The following is an 18,123-nucleotide window of genomic DNA, read 5'->3' on the forward strand; positions in this document are numbered from 1 at the left end:
GTCTTCTTATCTCAGGAAAAAAATGAATGGCTTTAAAAATGTCTTGACAAGGTGGAGCCTCCCATATTGATGCTTTGTTTGCCTTTTACTAGGTAAATTCAGAGAAGAGTCATTGTGCTAACATTAAAAAAAATGTTCCCCTGATGAGCATTTCACATTAAGAGCTTGTGTGTCATATTGAAAAGGGCAACAAAGGGTAGCTGATTCCACAGCTTGGTATTTTCAATACCAGGGAGAGAGACTATGTCAGCACTGATTGGGAAAAAAAGATAAATAGACTACCAAATTGATGAACTGACTCAAGAGAGAAAGACATAGAGAGAAGGAAGATTGTATGGACAGAAGGGATGGATGGATAGAGCGAAAGCCTCATTTAGTGAAGAAAAGGCTGTTTGGCCTGCCCATACAACAGAGGGCGAGCCCAAAGCCATTGATCTCTTGGAGCCAATGACAGGCCAGAACTCAGCAATAATCATGACAAATGAGCGGAGCCTCTACCAGATGAGAAACTGCCAATAATCACACACATCCCCACCACCACAACCTCCAACCAAAATAAGAAGGAAAAAAAAGAAACTAGCAAGGTCACAGTACAGAAATGTGGAACAGTGGTATATCTCAATACTCCTGAGGGACAGGCACTGGAAAATAAATACACCTCAGAAACAGGACGTCATTTATGCCACTGTTCAATACAATGATGTTAATGTCTCATTCTTTTAATGTTACTGATATAATTTAAATAGGACATATTTTCACTATTTTTACGCCTTGAGAAAACAGTGACAGTAGTAGTGATTTTCATGCATTACAAGGTCAGTAGCTAAAAGTTAATATCAATCTTTCAGTGTTGTAATGGATACACTGGATAATGAATGAGGCTGCTGACATGCTCCTATAAAGACATTCATGCCTGGAGTGTTCCTCTTTGTAGATTAGAGCTAAACAATAATGATTAAATTGCCGCAGCCAATCAATCTGGGTTTTGATAAAGTATGATTGGTAGCACATTATCCCTTTTCTTTCACTCTGGAGGTCTTCTAGACTTAGCATCAGCTCTGACTAGCGGGCTTCCCGCCTCCCTGGATGAAACATTTTCTAATCAGCTTTATCTCTCACATCTGAATTTATCTTATTCATGGAAAATGCCAATATGACTACAATCTGGTATGATATACAAACTGGCTTGTATGATACACAAGGTGACCCTACTGACTTAATGACATAATACATTATCCTTAATGAAGTCAATATCTCGTCTCTTAGCTGTCTGTCTATTGGGCCGATTAATTGCAGTGTCATTAAAGTTAGCTCTCTTTTCATTTGAGCTTGGCAAGTGGCATAAAACTAATGTTCTTAGTTATCAAGCGCTGAAATAGGATGGAGGGTGGAGGAAATTACGGGGAGGACGAGGGGGGTTTCCTACAACCTACAGCACTGTTTTTTTCCTCAATGACACCTTTCACAGATGAATACTAGCAAACTAAAGAACAGATTAGGTCATAACAATGCGCGAATTGTTTATTTTCTCCATCATGTTAATATAAAGAAATGCATTTCCTAGATTATTTCATAATTGTTTCTTCTTTTTAAAAAATATTTCCCTTCAAAATAGAAGTTTTACAACGTACTAGGACAAATATTGAAGGTCTGAAGGTAAAGTAGATATAAAACTGTCTGCTGCTAAAAACCGTAAAAGGTTTGAGTAAGAGGTTTTGGATTATTTATGAAGTTTTAGAGAGGAACTCTGCATTTGTCAGTATAATGTATTGTGAAAGTGTGTGATGCAGCAGTTTCCACTCCGCTATGATTGGCAGGCTGTACAGTGTTTTTAGTAGAAACTGTGCCCCTGTGGTTGTGACTGGGTTCTTAAGGTGGGAAATGGTGGCCAGTGGTACTGTCTGCCCTGAACTTGTGTAGTTACGACAGAAGTAGCCAGAGGAGTCTTAGGGACTTGCAAGTGTGTGGCAGTGGCCTGGGGGCTGAAAGTGACACCTTGTCACTTAAACAATAGTTTTGTGACGGTTGCTGTTACTATAATGCATGCAGCTGTCACTCGGGTGTTCCAAAAGTGTGTTCGAGATCATGAAAGTTAACAGTTGTCCTAATATAACTTTACCTCTTATTATTTGAATTTAAATTGCTCACATTAGGCTCTACCTCAAAGTGAGGAATTTACCTGTGTGGCGCTCACAGTCATTCATAGTGACTGCTGTGCAGTTCAGTATGGAAGACATTTAATAAAGGTGAGACCGTTTGCAGTGATGGAGATGCGTCTCTGTCGGCACAAAAGCTCCAACACCTGAGCCGAGCCCCCTCTCGCTACAGCTGACCCCCACTCTGTTTTCTCTCCACCCGTCCCCCGCTCCCCTACCTCAGTGCTGAAGCACGCACACAGAATGGGGGTAATTTATAACATGTTATCTTTGTCTATAGCTGTAAAATGATATGAAGTAAATCAAGACAGGAATAATGAAAGGCTAAGAATTCATTCCGGTGAGCACATTTTAAGTGTAGTATCTGTTACGGTGGCAGCACCTGAAGAGGCTGGAATGAGACGGGCTGAGAGGCCATAAAGAAGGGGCAGGGCCCATGTTAATGCTGTCTGTCTGTGGTTAGTAATTGGGTTGCACTGATGAGTTGCTTCGAAGACAAAGTGTAAATCCCCCACGCCTGCTGTAAATCTTACATTGTTGGAACAAGGTGCAATCCCAACAAATACTGATCCTGCCTAGGGGCTTGCTGTTTGTGTGTGCGTGTGTGTGTGTGTGTGTGTGTGTGTGTGTGTGTGTGTGTGTGTGTGCGCTGTAAACCTCCAATTACTATAGTCAAACCAGTGCACCATGATAGGCTTGTTCTACAGTACAATTGCATCCCTGTCTTTACCTTAGATTTGGCCCCCGTTGTTACACTGCTGAGCTTGTTTTCCACCAAGATTGTCACCGCCTCACCAGCTGTGCTTTTGTGCTCAACTTGATTGTTAGTTGGCTTTCGACTTTGAGGGGTTTTGGGTTTTTTTTGGCTGACAAGTACCTGCAGTAACTGCTCAGTGAACTATGATGGATTTAGTTGGTGCTTTATTCATGAATTTACCACTTCAACTGCATGAATATTTAGCCTCTGCATTTTTTCCAGTGAGATTTGTACAAAATGCATCACATTTGAAAACACGGTTACTGGTTTTAGTATTTATTTATTTATTTTGATAAAACCATTGGCGATAAAAACTTTTAGGGATCTAGTTGTTAAATGTTTAAATGTCTAAATAAGTATCTTGAATGGAATTTACTGCTTTAATGTGTTTTATGTTTATATCGTTTTTGACAATCTCAGGAAGAGGTTCTGAGTCGTTATACTAAGTTTAGGTTATGTGTATGTGTTTAGTGTAAAACTGTGATCTTATCTCTATGTCACCTTTTGGTGATGATTTTGAATCATCAAAACAACAAAAAAGGGGTTCAAATTTTTTAAACTTTATTTCAAAACTTGGTCTGAAGACCATTTGCACCATTTTGAAGCTCAGCTGTAAAGTTACAGTTGCTGCTGGAATTTGTGTTCTATTGGCGATGCTTAAAATGTATAAATGTTTTTATACTTGTCTAAACGGAGCTACTAGAGCACAGATTGGAAAATCATCGTCAGGGTAAATATCTATTCAATCAATAAAATTCATTTCACTTTGATGTGGCAGCTAAAGTGATTCCCCTGTCTTAGTAGGCTACAGGGCTGTAATCTTTAATGTTTAAAGATTCAAAGCCCTAACTGCAGAATTATAATAATTAATTTAACTTAAAATGTTGCTAAATGACAAAATTTAAAATTATCTGATAATGTGTCTGATTGGAGGAGGTGGCATTGAAAAGGATAAGTCATGAAACGCCTCTTTTCATGTGAGTGCGCACAGAGCGGAGTTTTAGGTTTTGTCAAGCCTAACACAAAGAAAGCCTGGCTATGTTGAACTTCTTTCAAAGTTTACCCATCTGAGTATAAAAACTTGCCACTTTGATATACAGATGTTACATTTAAAAAAAGGTATATTCTTAAAAGTGATAAAATCAGCATTGCTTAGTGTAAAAGTATTGAATATTTTATTGGGTAGACTGAAGTATAAGGTACAGAAACGCCAAAATGAAACACGGATTTGAGGGCCAAGGGTCTCAGGAGGTTAAATCTAATGTGGCAGAAAATCCAGCGTGTTGGAAATTGACACAACAGAGTTCACTAAACAGAAAATGACTCAAAAATTCCAAAATATTGAACATGATTCACGTGTTACTACATTTAAGAATTTTCAACTCGTTGGTTTAGTCCGAGTTCTTGACCCATTAAACAATACATTAAACTTGAGGTGAAAAATCACATTCATGAATCAGTCATTAAAATTATCTAATGTAACTAATGACAGTCGTTTTTAGCAAACAGAAATCAGATCACATCTGTGCCGCTTCTTAAATCTAACCTTTGAGGTTTTGAAATGTCATTGAGCTCTTCTTAAGGGCGTGGACTAGTCTGTTTGTGTGTGTATGTGTGCGAATGTGTATGCGTGTGCGCGCGCGTGCGCATGTGTGATTCGGGCAGACAGCTTATCGTTAAACACATCCTATCTAGCTTGACAGGTCACTGTCAGGTACAGCTCCCCTCCCCTCTCACCCCTGCTGATACAGGGTGTCACACACAGAAATCTACCTGCATGAGTATGCTAATGTGATGTGACGGGAAGAGCTGTTAAAGCTGTGAACCACTTAATGTAATGCAAAGAAAACTTGGTTTACACGTGCTTGTGTTGTTTTACCTTGTTTGCACAGTGACAAAGGTGGATCATACATTTCAACATGCTTGTTTTTTTTAATGAATAAGTAAATGAATGGCAGTGGGGTTGGGTAAGATGACATGCTGGTGAGCGATGACTTTTTTTTTTTTTTAAGTGACTTTTACTATGAGCATGTTTGACTCGTGCCATTTTGAGTAGGAATCAGCTTGCCCCACACCATAACTTCACCTGTCAGTTTATTATTAAGCTAATAAGCTGACATAGAATACTGTGTATGTATTCTACTACTATAAAAGCATCATCCTCAATTTTGATAACTGTCTTTGTTAACCTGATAATTACTATTTTTAGTAGTATTGTGTACTTATTATGACAGAATGAGTGCTGAGCTTATATTACACACCTGAGCTAATATCTGATTTTCATTTTATAAATAAAGCCATTAACTTATTATTAAAATAGTTTAAATATTTTTTAATCATTTCTGCCAGTTAATTAATCATTTAATGTGTTTGTTAAATGGAACCGTTGTGCTTATTCAGGGACACATTCCATACATTTTTGCTTCTCTTACTTTTAGGAAACAGGTGCCGGAAAGTTTCACGGGGAGCAGAAATATGGTGTTAGTTGTTGAGAACCTTAGTGTTGTTTTTGTGGTTGCTGGGTGCAGAGAGGATAACTCATAGTCCCAGTTCTCCGAGTCCATCTGTAAAAGAGCGAGGAGGAGGGGGGGACCAGGACCTAGTGTGATGGTACAAGATAAACCAGAACCAAGGAAAGCTCCATTAATAATTCTCTTATTTGGGAACGGGGCCCTGTGCTTACAGAATCCAGGGTAGTCCATCTCTTACAGCAGCTTGGGGCAGGGTGGGGAGGAGGGGTGTGGGTAAGGTCAGCGGGGAGAGACTGCCTCTTCCATCTGCCCCTCCTTTCTTCTACCCCTCCCTTTTTAGAGTGATGGGCCCAGGTTTTCCAAGGTAGTGCATTTGTCTGTCAGGAGTCTTGGCTGGCTGGTGTGATTTAGCTGCTGTCAGTTGATGCTGGTGTCCAGAGGATGATAGCGGCTGGCTGGATGGGGGGAAATTTGTTACCTTTAGCTCTGACAGGGAGATAATTGCTGATGGTTAACAGAACGGTATGGAATCCAAAGTGTTGGAAGCAGAGAGCAAAGTAATGGGATACACAGCCAATGAGTTCAGCCCATATTCCTGACTACATGCGCTTAATTCAGCACACACTGGGACTTTCGATCTTAAGTGCCAGAATAAGAGCTGACAATTGTGAAACAATAAAATGTGGATATGGAAAGAAAATTCCGAACAAGCTTAATATTATGAAAGACTTGCACGCATTTATTAATAGTGTTTTGGCTTACCCTACATATATTTTTATCTGCCTTTTCCTATCTGTGTGTGATTGGCCGTGCTTGGCTGATGCAAAAACTTAGTGCCTAGTGCACAAGGGGACCCCTGTGCACACCTGTGCCCCCCAGCCCCATAAAGTGAGTCTGTCTGTGTGTTTTTCTGTTTCTGCACCGGCCCTCTCCCCCCTCTCATCATTACACTGGCAAAGACTCTATGCTCCTTTGCACTTCTAATTAGGACCGAACAGCAGAGTTCTATCTCAACCTCTATCCTCAAGGCCCTTTCACTTCACCCTCACATGTCTGCCCCAATCTCCCTCTCTCATGTCCAAGACGTACACATAGACGCCTCCCAGTGCCGGGATCAGGACTGCTGTCAGTCAAGCCATCCAAACTGCCAGTAGCATATCACAGAGGGAGTTAAGTAGGAGGCGGACCTGAGAGTGCAAGTGTGATAGGTTGACAGGGCGTGATTGACATGTTAAACCCCTGGTTAATTGTCTCCTTCTCCTCACATGGATGCAGACTCTGCAGGGCTGTAATGATGGCAGTGGAGTTGAGGCAGTTTATTTATTTGAATTTAATATTTTTTGGTTATATTTTTCCTCAAACCAGTTTCACATTTATTTGAACAAGAAAACAGCTGTTTGTGTACACTGGGAAGCATACACAAACAGCCTATAATTTCACAGCACACCAAAAAAAATAAGAATGTAATGTAAGCTTTGTGAAAACAATATGGTAGAATCGAAATATCAGTTTATATAATTTAGTGTGAATGCTCATCATCATCTCTGTTTTTCTAATTTTTCTATCTGCAATAAAAACCAGCACTCATAGGGTCTCAATGCCCTCACCACTCCTGGCTTGAATGAATCATTGTATTTGTATTTTCTCTCTGATGATGAGATTAATGGGAGTATTGACTGGCAGTGCAGTTAAGATGTAAGCATAAGCATTTAATGTGTTGGGAGAAAGAGCTTTATATTTGAAAGGATTTCCTTAACAGCTTCCCATAAAAGAATCCCCCTCTTTCTCGTGCTGTTTATTGACTTCCTGTTATGCATTTGGATTGACACTATCTGTATAGGCTCTGCTATAGTAATAATGTTTTTGTAGGACTTCTATTAAGAGGAAACTGACTGCATCCATATTGTACATAGTTGAGCTGGAGAAGAATTAATATTGAATATGATTGAAGGGGTTATGGAATCCTGGTAATAGTACTGTGCACACTTACAGCACACTCTAACTTTGTTTATGTATCTTTGAAAACAAATCCAGTGGTATACATTTTGGTAGGTTTGTGATTCATGGGAGCTTTCAAGAAAATCCCTTTCTGAGATATTATCTGTGCTGATGTAAGGCTTGTAAACATTTCCCGTCAGTTTGATCTGTCTTGTTGGTGTTTCCTGGGCAGCCTTGCCTGTCAATTAGCTGCCTCTTTAATCTCCAGCCTGCAACACAGGAGGACGTATGATGCAATGATGATTTGATGGTAAAATGATCTTCGAGTGAATGTTGGCAGCAGTTTGGGAGGGGCTGGAGGTTATTTTTTATTAGGATTATACTGGACAACATGACTTGTGTAATACTGTATGTTCTAAAGGATGTGACTTATCATGTTTACAGTATTTTTGGAAATATGAGGTGGATTGAGTTAATGACTTTACTATGTACATGCTTTAAAATTCAGAGTCTGTGGCTTTCTACCACTACGGGGTATGGGGTGTGGGGCGATCGTGGCTCAAGAGTTGGGTGTTTGTCTTGTAATCGGAAGGTTGCCGGTTCGAGCCCCGGCTCGGACAGTCTCGGTCGTTGTGTCCTTGGGCAAGACACTTCACCTGCCGCCTACTGGTGATGGCCAGAGGGGCCGATGGCGCGATATGGCAGCCTTGCTTCTGTCAGTCTGCCCCAGGGCAGCTGTGGCTACAACTGTAGCTTGCCTTCACCAGTGTATGAATGTGAGAGTGAATGAATAGTGGTATTCTAAAGCGCTTTGAGGGATCCTGAAAAGCGCTATATAAATGCAATCGATTATCATTATTATTATTATAATAGTCTTACAAGACCCTGTCAACACCAAGAACCACATTTATATTATTGCATTACAGCTGTCTTAATATTTAGGCTGAGGAAATAAAACTATAGAAACTGGAGTTCCAGAGAACAAGTATTATTACTCCGTGTCTGGTCTTGTCGCAGAGGTGGTAGGACAGCTACCTGGAGTGTTCACTTGGTTTCCATAAAAACAATTCATTTTCCCACAGACTTTAAAAAAAAAGATTTCTATCATTTGTTTAGCACATTTTTCCATCAGTAAAAAGATCATGACCATTAGCTACATTCTTACATTCTTATTGTAACCGTTTGCAATGAACTTGCGGTCTTGTTGCCTTTGAAATAGTTGTTTTTATGATGATGATGATGACAAGGTCACTCCCAGTCAGTTGTCAGCTTCAGAATCAGAATGCTTATTAATGTGGTCGCTTCTTCAAAGAGACTTTGGTGTGTCAAGATGGCGATGTAGTCAGTTTGGGATTGAATGGGGTCAAGCTGTCAATTACATGCAACCTCTTTGTGATAATGCTGTGATTAATTGTGGTAAACTGGCAAAAGCTGCAAATCTGTTGAAAAAAAAAAGACATAGGTGCTTGGCAACCTTGCTTTTGTATAGGAATATAAACAGAATGCAACCAGTTGGCAACCAGCTGAATTGAGTCAAAGAGATGTGCCGCAGAGGTGCTGTGCTCAATGATGCTCCCATTGATTGCAACAAGTTGGCAGTCTTTGGATTCAGAAATTCGATGATAGTTATTTGCAGACCTTTACCAATCTATCTGAGTTATTCCGGTCAGATGGTGACTGCTTGCAGACAGACTGCTTACTTGACAGTAATAAATAATAATTGTAATTCCAACCTTCTTTTTATAATGATTTGCAGGCACACTCCAAACTCTTGGATTTGGAATCATGGAATGACAACAGTGATTTGAAAAATATTTTGGGGGATACATTTTGAGGAGTTAAGAGCAATGTGGAGAGAGAAGTAGTGGCATAAGAGGGGTAGCTGTTAGTTCAATTTGGCCTCAGACCAAGAGCATGAGTTTAGGGAATAAAGCACCGTAATAGCTGGTCAAGGGTCCGGTTGACAGCCTCCCTCTGTCCAACCCCCTTTTGGTTAAGTAACACTCAACAGCCCATATCAGGGAGCACGACACACTGTGGATGGATGTTATGGGTAAAGTTAGAACAAGTGTTACTATGGAAAAAGAAAAGGGGGTGCCTTTTCTTCTACTGCAATAATTCTATCTCAGACAAACTCTGCTTAACTGCCAGTATGAGTTTGGCATATCTGATTCAAGTTCTGTCAGTCATTGACTTGGAAATTGTTTGTGACAGTAACAAGCTGCCTAATCATTTGATTGATGGATGGCAAGAAGGCTGCTAGGATGTTAGGTGGACATTTCCATGACAGTGAGATTGTGTTTTCAAAACTAATCAGAATAAATTGTACGGCAGTTGCACCCTACTGCTCAGCTAAGTTTTTTTACTTTTTTGCAAAGGTTCTCAAATCAAATAAAGTGTGTGCTGCAGTTGTGTTTACTGTAGGAAGTGGGTGATTGTGACAGTTGGCTGTCTCAGTGTTTTATGTACCTTAAGTCTCTGTATGTATTTGACTACCACGGCCCTTTTCTCTAGGCCCTTGGCCCCTGGCCTCTATCTCCTGCTCTCTCTCACAGTAATGAAGCCTGCCTTCAAGGAACAGGGTGCAGGCAGCGAGGCATCACAGATTAGGTCAGTGAAACGGCTAGCGGGCTGAGCATGATGGATGAGGGCCAGAATGAGTTTCTGCCGTGGCTGTATTGTGAAATCTTTTCATTGTCACCGACGGGCCTATGAGAATCTGATGAATAAGGGAGCAAGTGTCAGAAACGGCCTTCCACTGCTCCCCCCTGCTACTCATTCGGTATCTTCCTGTTGCCTCAATACATGCCTTCTTATCCTGCCCTTTGTAGAAAAAAGAAAGAAAGAAAAAGAAACCTGAACCATCGTTCACATCAGTATTGATTGCAGTTATTGCTTAAAAATAGGTCACTTCAGAAAGCAAAAAAAGTAGCAGCAAAGAGAGAAATGAGAGAAAAATGTTGCAGCAAGTAAAGATACAGAAAGGCTTTAAAGTACAAAATTTAGCAAAACAAGTCTCCTTGCACTTTCACACTCCTCTTCTCTCACTTTCCTCCCATGCGGGTGGACCTCATGTTTTCACAGAGCGAGAGGCAGAGAGGGGGGTGGGTGGAGGTGGTGGTGGTGGGGGGGTGTCTTTATGGGAAACGTTTGTGACCAGCGTGACAGCTCTGCTTGATGGATGGGCCGCCTCCATCTGGTTGCAGTGCATGTAATAAATATCCATGCTCGTGTTTGACCTCTCTCACTTACCAGACACATCTTTCACTTTTGGGACATCCAAGGGGGACTCACAATTATGCTCTGCACTCTCCACTAGCTGGGGTGTCGGGGATAGCGGCTCTGTTTATGGGCCACAGCCCAAGGGCAAAGAGTCGAAAAAATAGATAGCTGTAAACAATGCTTGTGCCGCCAGGAGAATTCTCCAGCATTCAATAACCTTTAACACCTCCTAAGCCCTCATCTCCCTGAGCTGGTTGCCTGCGCCCCAGAATGCACTGCAGCTCTGCGCAAACCACCTCCATCTTTTGACCAGTGATTTAGCTTGTGTCTAAACATGGGTCAAAGGATCAAATACTAGTGTATGTGTAAAACTTGCAAAAAAAAAAGTGAAAGTGACAAAAAGGGAGGGAAACAACCGACTATATGAAATCTAATTTGCCCTGCTGAATTCAGTGCTGTGTCTAAAGAGACTTAATCATCTATCATATATAGAAAGGTTATTGTTGAGTGCAACTGGATGAGCGTTCAAGCGTTTCTAAGGTCACACTGGCCTAGTTATGCTCCCATCACCATTTGCTAATGCAGATAAAGAGGGAAAAAACATATTTCTACTAGGCATTACTATTCCTCTTTCACTGCTCATATACAGCAGTTGGTGTGTTTGCCCTTAACAGTGACCCAGTGCATTAGGCTGGTCAGCTCTTCAGTAATAGAAACAGATAGGCACCCATTGGATTTTAATAAACCTGGATAATAATGAGGCTGAAAAGCTGAGTGAATTGTAAAGTAGGAGGCTAATGAAGTGCCTATGTGGGCAGTATGTGAGAAATAACCTATAACCTATTAAGAAACAGCCTAACTCCCTCTGCCTGAGTCGTACCCCTGATTGAATTAGTGCACTCTTTAATTACTGAGCATCTAAGATGGGAGCTCTGAATCTAATTGAACTTTTTCATGCTTGCTGCACCCCAGCCAAACAATTTGTTCTGTAAAAAAATTGAATTAACAGTCTCACTTTGTCTTTTTTTAAGCATTGATTTTTGTAACATTAAGTCTGTCTCAGGAATTTCCAGGCCATAAAGAATCAAATCGCACAGCATTATTCACAATAACGCATATGTTATAATCGCAGGGAGAACTTACTTAAAATTCAATCCACTTTGGCATCATTATCATGTATCAACATAATAAATGAGCCCTTCAGAGCATGGTAATTATAATTTGATAAATCATCAGCAGAAAATTAACTGGATGTCAAAACATTCATTGGAAAGGGTGATGAATGGAGGATGATTGTGGTGATGAATTGTGTTAATCTGCGCAGTATGAAGCCAGCGAAATGGCTAAGCAGCCCAAGATGGATGGGCCATAGAAGCTGCAAGGTCAGGACACACAACTGCAGAATAGAGGGAAGGAAAAATAGGAGGGAATGAAACAGGGAGCAAAGGAAGAAGGACTCTCTCTCTCTCTGTGTGTTTCTCTCTACTCAGAGCATTATGGGTCTTTTCGCTCCAGCACTTTATGTATGATTTCAGGTTTGGGCTTGATAGTCAGCACTGCGGTCTGTTTTTAGGGTTTCTTGTTGTTGTTTTGCTTAGGGTTTTTTTTAATATGCTTTTAATAGGATTATAAAGATGAAGAGCAGTATGACTTATGAAGAAATGTATATGTATATTTAATAACAATCAGGAAATGTGTTCAACATGTTTGCTAAACCTCAAGGAAGCAAACAGTGTTATAATGAATGTTATGTAACTTTAATTATTATAAAATGTAAAGATTAATTAGTTTAGATGGAAGATCAGGTTAAACTTTGGAGTTTAACCTGATCTGAACCGACCTCAGTTCTGGCTGGATAAAGTTTGTGAATCTCTGTGCTAATGCCCTACTTGGAGTTCAAATTACGGAGATCAGGGCTGTAGCTTTCATAGGTTCCTCTTGTTATAAATAAAAGCATATAAAGACCTGAGGAGGGGCACTATAAGATGAATAATGATGGAAAAGACCACAAGAGCGTGTTTAAAAACCTGGCTGCTCATCAGTCCCCATTATGACAAACTGTGTTTAAAAGAGGAAAATTCAAGACAGCTGCTACTTTCCCATTATAGTTAGGATGCTGCAAAAAAAATCACACCATGGGCACTACATAGAAACATCAAAACTTCACAGTTGAAGCATCATGAAGTTATTTTGCTAAACAGTTAAATAATAATTACATTTCAGCTATCATCGGTCATCCTTGTTTTGCTTTGTCAGTGAGCTCAACATAGCTGGACATGAACCTGCTGCAGATTCTGGCTACAAAGCTCCTTCAGGTCAAAGTACCATCCAAGATAGTGGCATTAGAGTCTGTACCCATCACTGGTCAAGACTTGATCACCCCAACACCAACATGTAAGCATGTAAGCAGTAGGGATGGGACTCAAGAACCAGTTCTTGTAGAGAACCAATTCCTAGTTTAATTCTTTGGAATAGTTTGTCTGCTTGCCTATAGAGATTGACAGACCACGTGACTTTCGCGCATTGCATGCCGGTAACTCGTGGCAAAACAGTCCAAGTACTGCATCAAATGCAAGCATTTGCAGCACCGCAAAACGTTCATTCTCCGGTTCCAATACCTTCTTGCTTTTTCTTTGCCCCCCAAAAAAGTTATGTACAAAACGAAGGAGAACAATGCCGGTCCGTACAAAGACAGACTTGATGAAAAGTCAAAGAAAAGATACGAGGAAAAAATCAACGGAGTGAAAGGGTTATACCCTTACGAGCACACAGAGTGGACAAAATACGTTAGCGTGCTGCCCAACTTTCACCACGCTCATATTTATAATTATACGGTTCTTGGAGTGAGTGCATACACTCATGAAGTTCAGTAACTTCAGGTCACTGCAACAAGCCCAGGAACAGTTTAACGACGGATGGGTGCAGGACCATGAAATGCACCGTGTAGAACGAAAGACCATCGTACGTATCATCAGTTTACCAGTCTCACAAATCGTCTTCATAAATACACATTCGTTAACTGTTTATTAATAGGACCTTTGAGCTCAACGGTAATTAATTAGTAGTGGAAATAATTTCTGGTTCGCATTACAGAAATGTAGCAGTGACAATAATACTGTATGTTGTAATCGTACTGGGCAATTAGTGATAGCATAGCGCCACAATTTCTGTTCAGCGCCAGACTTGCTTGTAACCTATATCACCAATTATGTTATGAAAAATGACGCATTAACTACTACAAAACACTGACCTTTGTGGAAATGCTTGGAGCAGACTAACCTGTGAGCTGGATGTTCTGGAACGTTATATTTGGTCTTTGAATGGCTGCAATCCAGGCCATCCGTCGCCTCTTTTTACTTCAGAAACATGGCTCGAATGATTTCTCTTCAACGACATAATCCGATAAAAAAAACGATCTCTTTACCCGTCGGCTTCCCGTGGCTGTCATGCGACCGGCTATTGCAGTTAATAATACAACAGCTTCTTGACAGTTTTTTGTGTTTCTTTTTATCGCTGTGTAACTGATTTCAATTGAAAGCCTGCGTGCGCTAGTACCTCTTGCCACGAGTTCCCAGAATTCTTTGTGGTTTTACCCTTGAATGACGTCACATTTTCAATCTCTATTGATTCCCCTCATCGTTTCCACCTATACTTGTGCTACAATCAGCTAATTTCAGTTTGTGCACTGGATCAGGAATATAGTGGCGCTATTTACAGCATCGATATGGATTTTTTTTTCTTTTTATTGTACAAAAACTCAAAAATGCACTGGTAAAGTCAAAATTGCATCCAGGACAGAAACAACTGCATTATGCTAGTAACGCAACTTCAACTCTTTGCAAGTATTTGCACTGACAGCAGGCTAACACTAAGCTAGCCAAGAACCTAGAGTGATGTTAAAACTGAGTGTCTGCCGACCTCAGCCTAGCAGCCAGACTCTGATCTTCAACAGGTAACAGAAGCAGTGATGAGCAGTCAGGGTGTAGCCTTCATTTCTACCTGTTCATGTTTCTCCTGTGGCGATCGCTTTGAAGTCACCTTGTGCTGGTTTTCATCTTTGCTTTATTTTGTCGGCTTTTTCCGCCTGACAGAAAAACTCACCAAATATATGTGGGGGCTGTTATTAAATTTGGGCAGCATAACCAAGTAAATGCTTTCATCTGGAAAACACTGTCAAATGAGTCCATTGGCTTTAATTCAACTAAAAAAGACTGGTCAATTAAGATATGACAAAAATATTGGTGAATTGAAACAGTGTTGTAGTGGGTAATGGTTCACATTTGCTCTTGCCATTGTACAAGACTCATAAGCAGATTAAGTTTGTTCCTGCTGGAAAAACCAAAACAAAAGAGAGATTATTCTGAGTGAGTTTGCTTACTGTTTCTAGTTTGCACTGTGAGGGATTATTTACTGTATTGAATAAAGGTATGAAAGGTAGAGGTGTTTTTGTGATGTTTAATTGGAGTCTAATTGTTTGGGGGTTTTTTTACTATTTTTGACTTAAATGAGCATCAGATGTCACAATGAAGATTTCTTTTGGTACTTACTGTTCATCCTAGCTAGCTATTATTATTATGTTAGCTTGTAATAGTTGGCACAGTCAAGTGTGCAGAGTGATGCTCAACAATAAAAGGGTATCCTCACAAGGAAGCAACTTGGTGATGTCAATCAGTGGTATCCTTTTTACAAAGTGATGTCACCACAACCTCCTCACCATTGATACTAGCTCTGAGGGCTTTTACCAACTGCAGTATTCTCCTACAAGCCAGGTGTCACTCAGCAAAAACCTCTACATCACTGATTGTGGAGGAGCAAAAGAAATTGAAACAGAAATCAAAGAAATATTTTTCTCATTAAAATCCCTTTTTTAGCCATTGGAGCATCTCCCTCTTAATAACCTGGGAATCGCTGAGCTTCTGCACTGATATGTCATTGAAATGGCGGTAAAATTCAACACAGTCATACACTTGTGTTTTCAACCCAGCTGAACCCATACGAGCTTCCTCTAGCAGATGTGATGTCACTTTTGACATGCAGCAAACGACGGGAATAATGGGCCCTTTAGGCAGTGCCTGACCGCAGGGCTTGTAGCACACTTACAACAATGAATTAAGTACCCTGAATTCAAAGCTTCTGCTTCATGCACCATATTTGGCCTAATTCCCCATTAGGCCAAATCCATAATTGTTGCACCTTTATTGTATCTCGAAGGTGCCTTATGTAACCGCTGTAACACATTGATAAGCTAAATCAGGCTTAAGTCAGAAATCTTAAGCAAGTCAAAATAATTCTTAAGTATATTAGTCTAATTGAGTTAATGTGTTAGATAATGTTGTTAAAAGCTAAGTCGCATTTGAATCTCAATATACTTTAGTATTTATATAATGTTTAGCATGATCTTAAACATGAATATTTCATCATCTTACTCACTTCTTCTAGTTGCACACACGATTAAGATTGTCCCCAGACTTTAGATTGGTAGTGTTTAATCTTTCTGACATTGTTTTAGACGGGTGTTGTAATGAAGAATTCTTCTTTTCTTATCAGCAGCATTACTGTTGCATACTTTATTGACTATAAGCAGACCAGATCATCACATTTATTCCTGTATATAATGGAGATGTATTAACCTTGCATAGTTTTATTTTGTTCCATATTGTGTGTTCTAGCATATTTTCATTAGAAGGATGTTGAGCTTTCCAGATTGGAAGAGCCCTCACTGATGGTAATGAAGGCTATTTCTGCAAATAACAGTAATTACACATCACCACTTTTGAAATGTGACAAAGCAGACAATGTTGCTTTTATTGAATACATTATGTTGACAGGCACTGCATCCTTTTCATTTATCTCCTCTTCGTTATGGCCCGAGTGAACGTGTAAAAACTGACAACTATGCTTATGCTCCATTTGTGGGTTCAGATATACTTTAAGGCATATTTTTTCCCATTAATACTTGGCCACGTACATTTCTGACCTTAGCAGGAGGCGTGTATTTTTCAGGTGGTAGATCTCGTACTGTTGTTGAAGTGGCTTCACCACGCAGGGATCAAAAATCTCCCCCGCCACCCTCCTCACATCCTGTGTCATTTCTAGCTGGGAAGTATTAATCTCATACAGAGTTTCAGACACCTCTTATCTAGCTGGCAGGTTGACATGTAAGGGGATATTTCGTCTTGATTCTAGCAATGAATGCAGCACACAGGCTATCACTTGGCCCACGCTGCATATGGAAGAGGAAAAATCACACCTTTCTCTCAGTGACTTCCATTTTCATTTGTGCTCTCTCCGCTCACTTTTTTCTGCCTCTTTTTCTCTCTTCTGGAAATTATCACCAGCCATGTCAGGAGCCCTGTCGAATGGAGGGGGAGAAATGTGTCACACTGCCTCTTAAGTTTCTGATTGTCTAAATGACACAGAATCTCATCATACAGCTGTCTCCCTTTTTGACACTACAATTACCCATAATTCCCTCTGTCATTCACTGTCTGAAGGTTAGTATTTTATATTTTGAACAGAGGGTGAGGACATTTACATTTGGAGGCTAGAATAAAAAGGGACTGGAGAAGCAAAGTTTTCCATGTGCACATTTAAAACATTTGTTATTTAAAGTGGTGTTGTTTTATGTTTTTTCAAAATTATTATTATTTTCAAAGGGTTTAGATTGACCATTAATTTGATACGGCTTTGTTGGAAAGTTAAAATCCTAGAAAGCCACATTGTTTCTGGTTAAAACACATAAATTACCTCTGCCTATTATCGTAATAACCGTTAATGACCAAGCACCTTGTTTCAGCCCGTGCCATTAATCAGCTGCAGTCACCAAAATAATATTCCTTGATGCCACCCTTCAGACAGTGGGTGTAGTCTGTCCTCCTTGACAAAGTGTGCTCAGTGAAAATGGTCCATTATCATGCCACGTTTTACTCCATCATCTCTGATATTCTTATATGGTCTCTGGGTTAAACAGTACATCTTCCCATCCTTTTTACCCCATCCCTCGAGTAAAGTGTTCTTCAAAGGTATATATTTCATTGCGAGATGACAGCCTTGACACCATAATTGACCTGAGAGCTTCCATCTTACTCTTTTGAAATTCTCTGTTGTAATGTGTGTCAACTAGATAAAATGATTCCCATCTCCACCTTTCTGTGGATTTCCATTTGCAAAGACTGCTGACTGACTGACTGGCATAGCCTCCATTATAATCCAGTTTGAATGTCTGTGAGTCTGGAGTAGGGTGGTAGTGAGGGGCCTCCATTGTTTAAAATAGGTCCTCACGCATAAGCCCTATACATTAGTGGAGCAGATAGAGCTTTTAGATGGGTTAAATAGTTTGCGATAATGTCTGGAGTTGATATTCTTAGCGAACAACGCTTCGGCCCGTCTGACAGACTGCCTAATCTGTCTGTCAATTTGTCATGGTTGCACAGAGGCAAAATTGGTTTTAGGTTTTCATTAAATTTGCTAATGACTCCCATAATGTTCATATTATTGAACTAGAAATTATCTGGAGTAGGAATGTAATGTAATGTTGTTTTATCTTACTGTTGCTGTTAGTTGTGCTTTACTGCAGGCT

The 18,123-nt window shown here is 40.1% G+C and overlaps 1 protein-coding gene across 1 annotated transcript in view; it reads left to right on the forward strand.

Annotated features, from left to right (window-relative positions):
- Positions 1-18,123, forward strand: part of lrmda (leucine rich melanocyte differentiation associated) — a 210,032-nt gene that overhangs the window by 109,300 nt on the left and 82,609 nt on the right. The window lies entirely within an intron of this gene.

This window comes from Neolamprologus brichardi, chromosome 13 (genome assembly GCF_056152115.1).
Source record: "Neolamprologus brichardi isolate AB-2024 chromosome 13, ASM5615211v1, whole genome shotgun sequence".
Taxonomy (NCBI): domain Eukaryota; kingdom Metazoa; phylum Chordata; class Actinopteri; order Cichliformes; family Cichlidae; genus Neolamprologus; species Neolamprologus brichardi.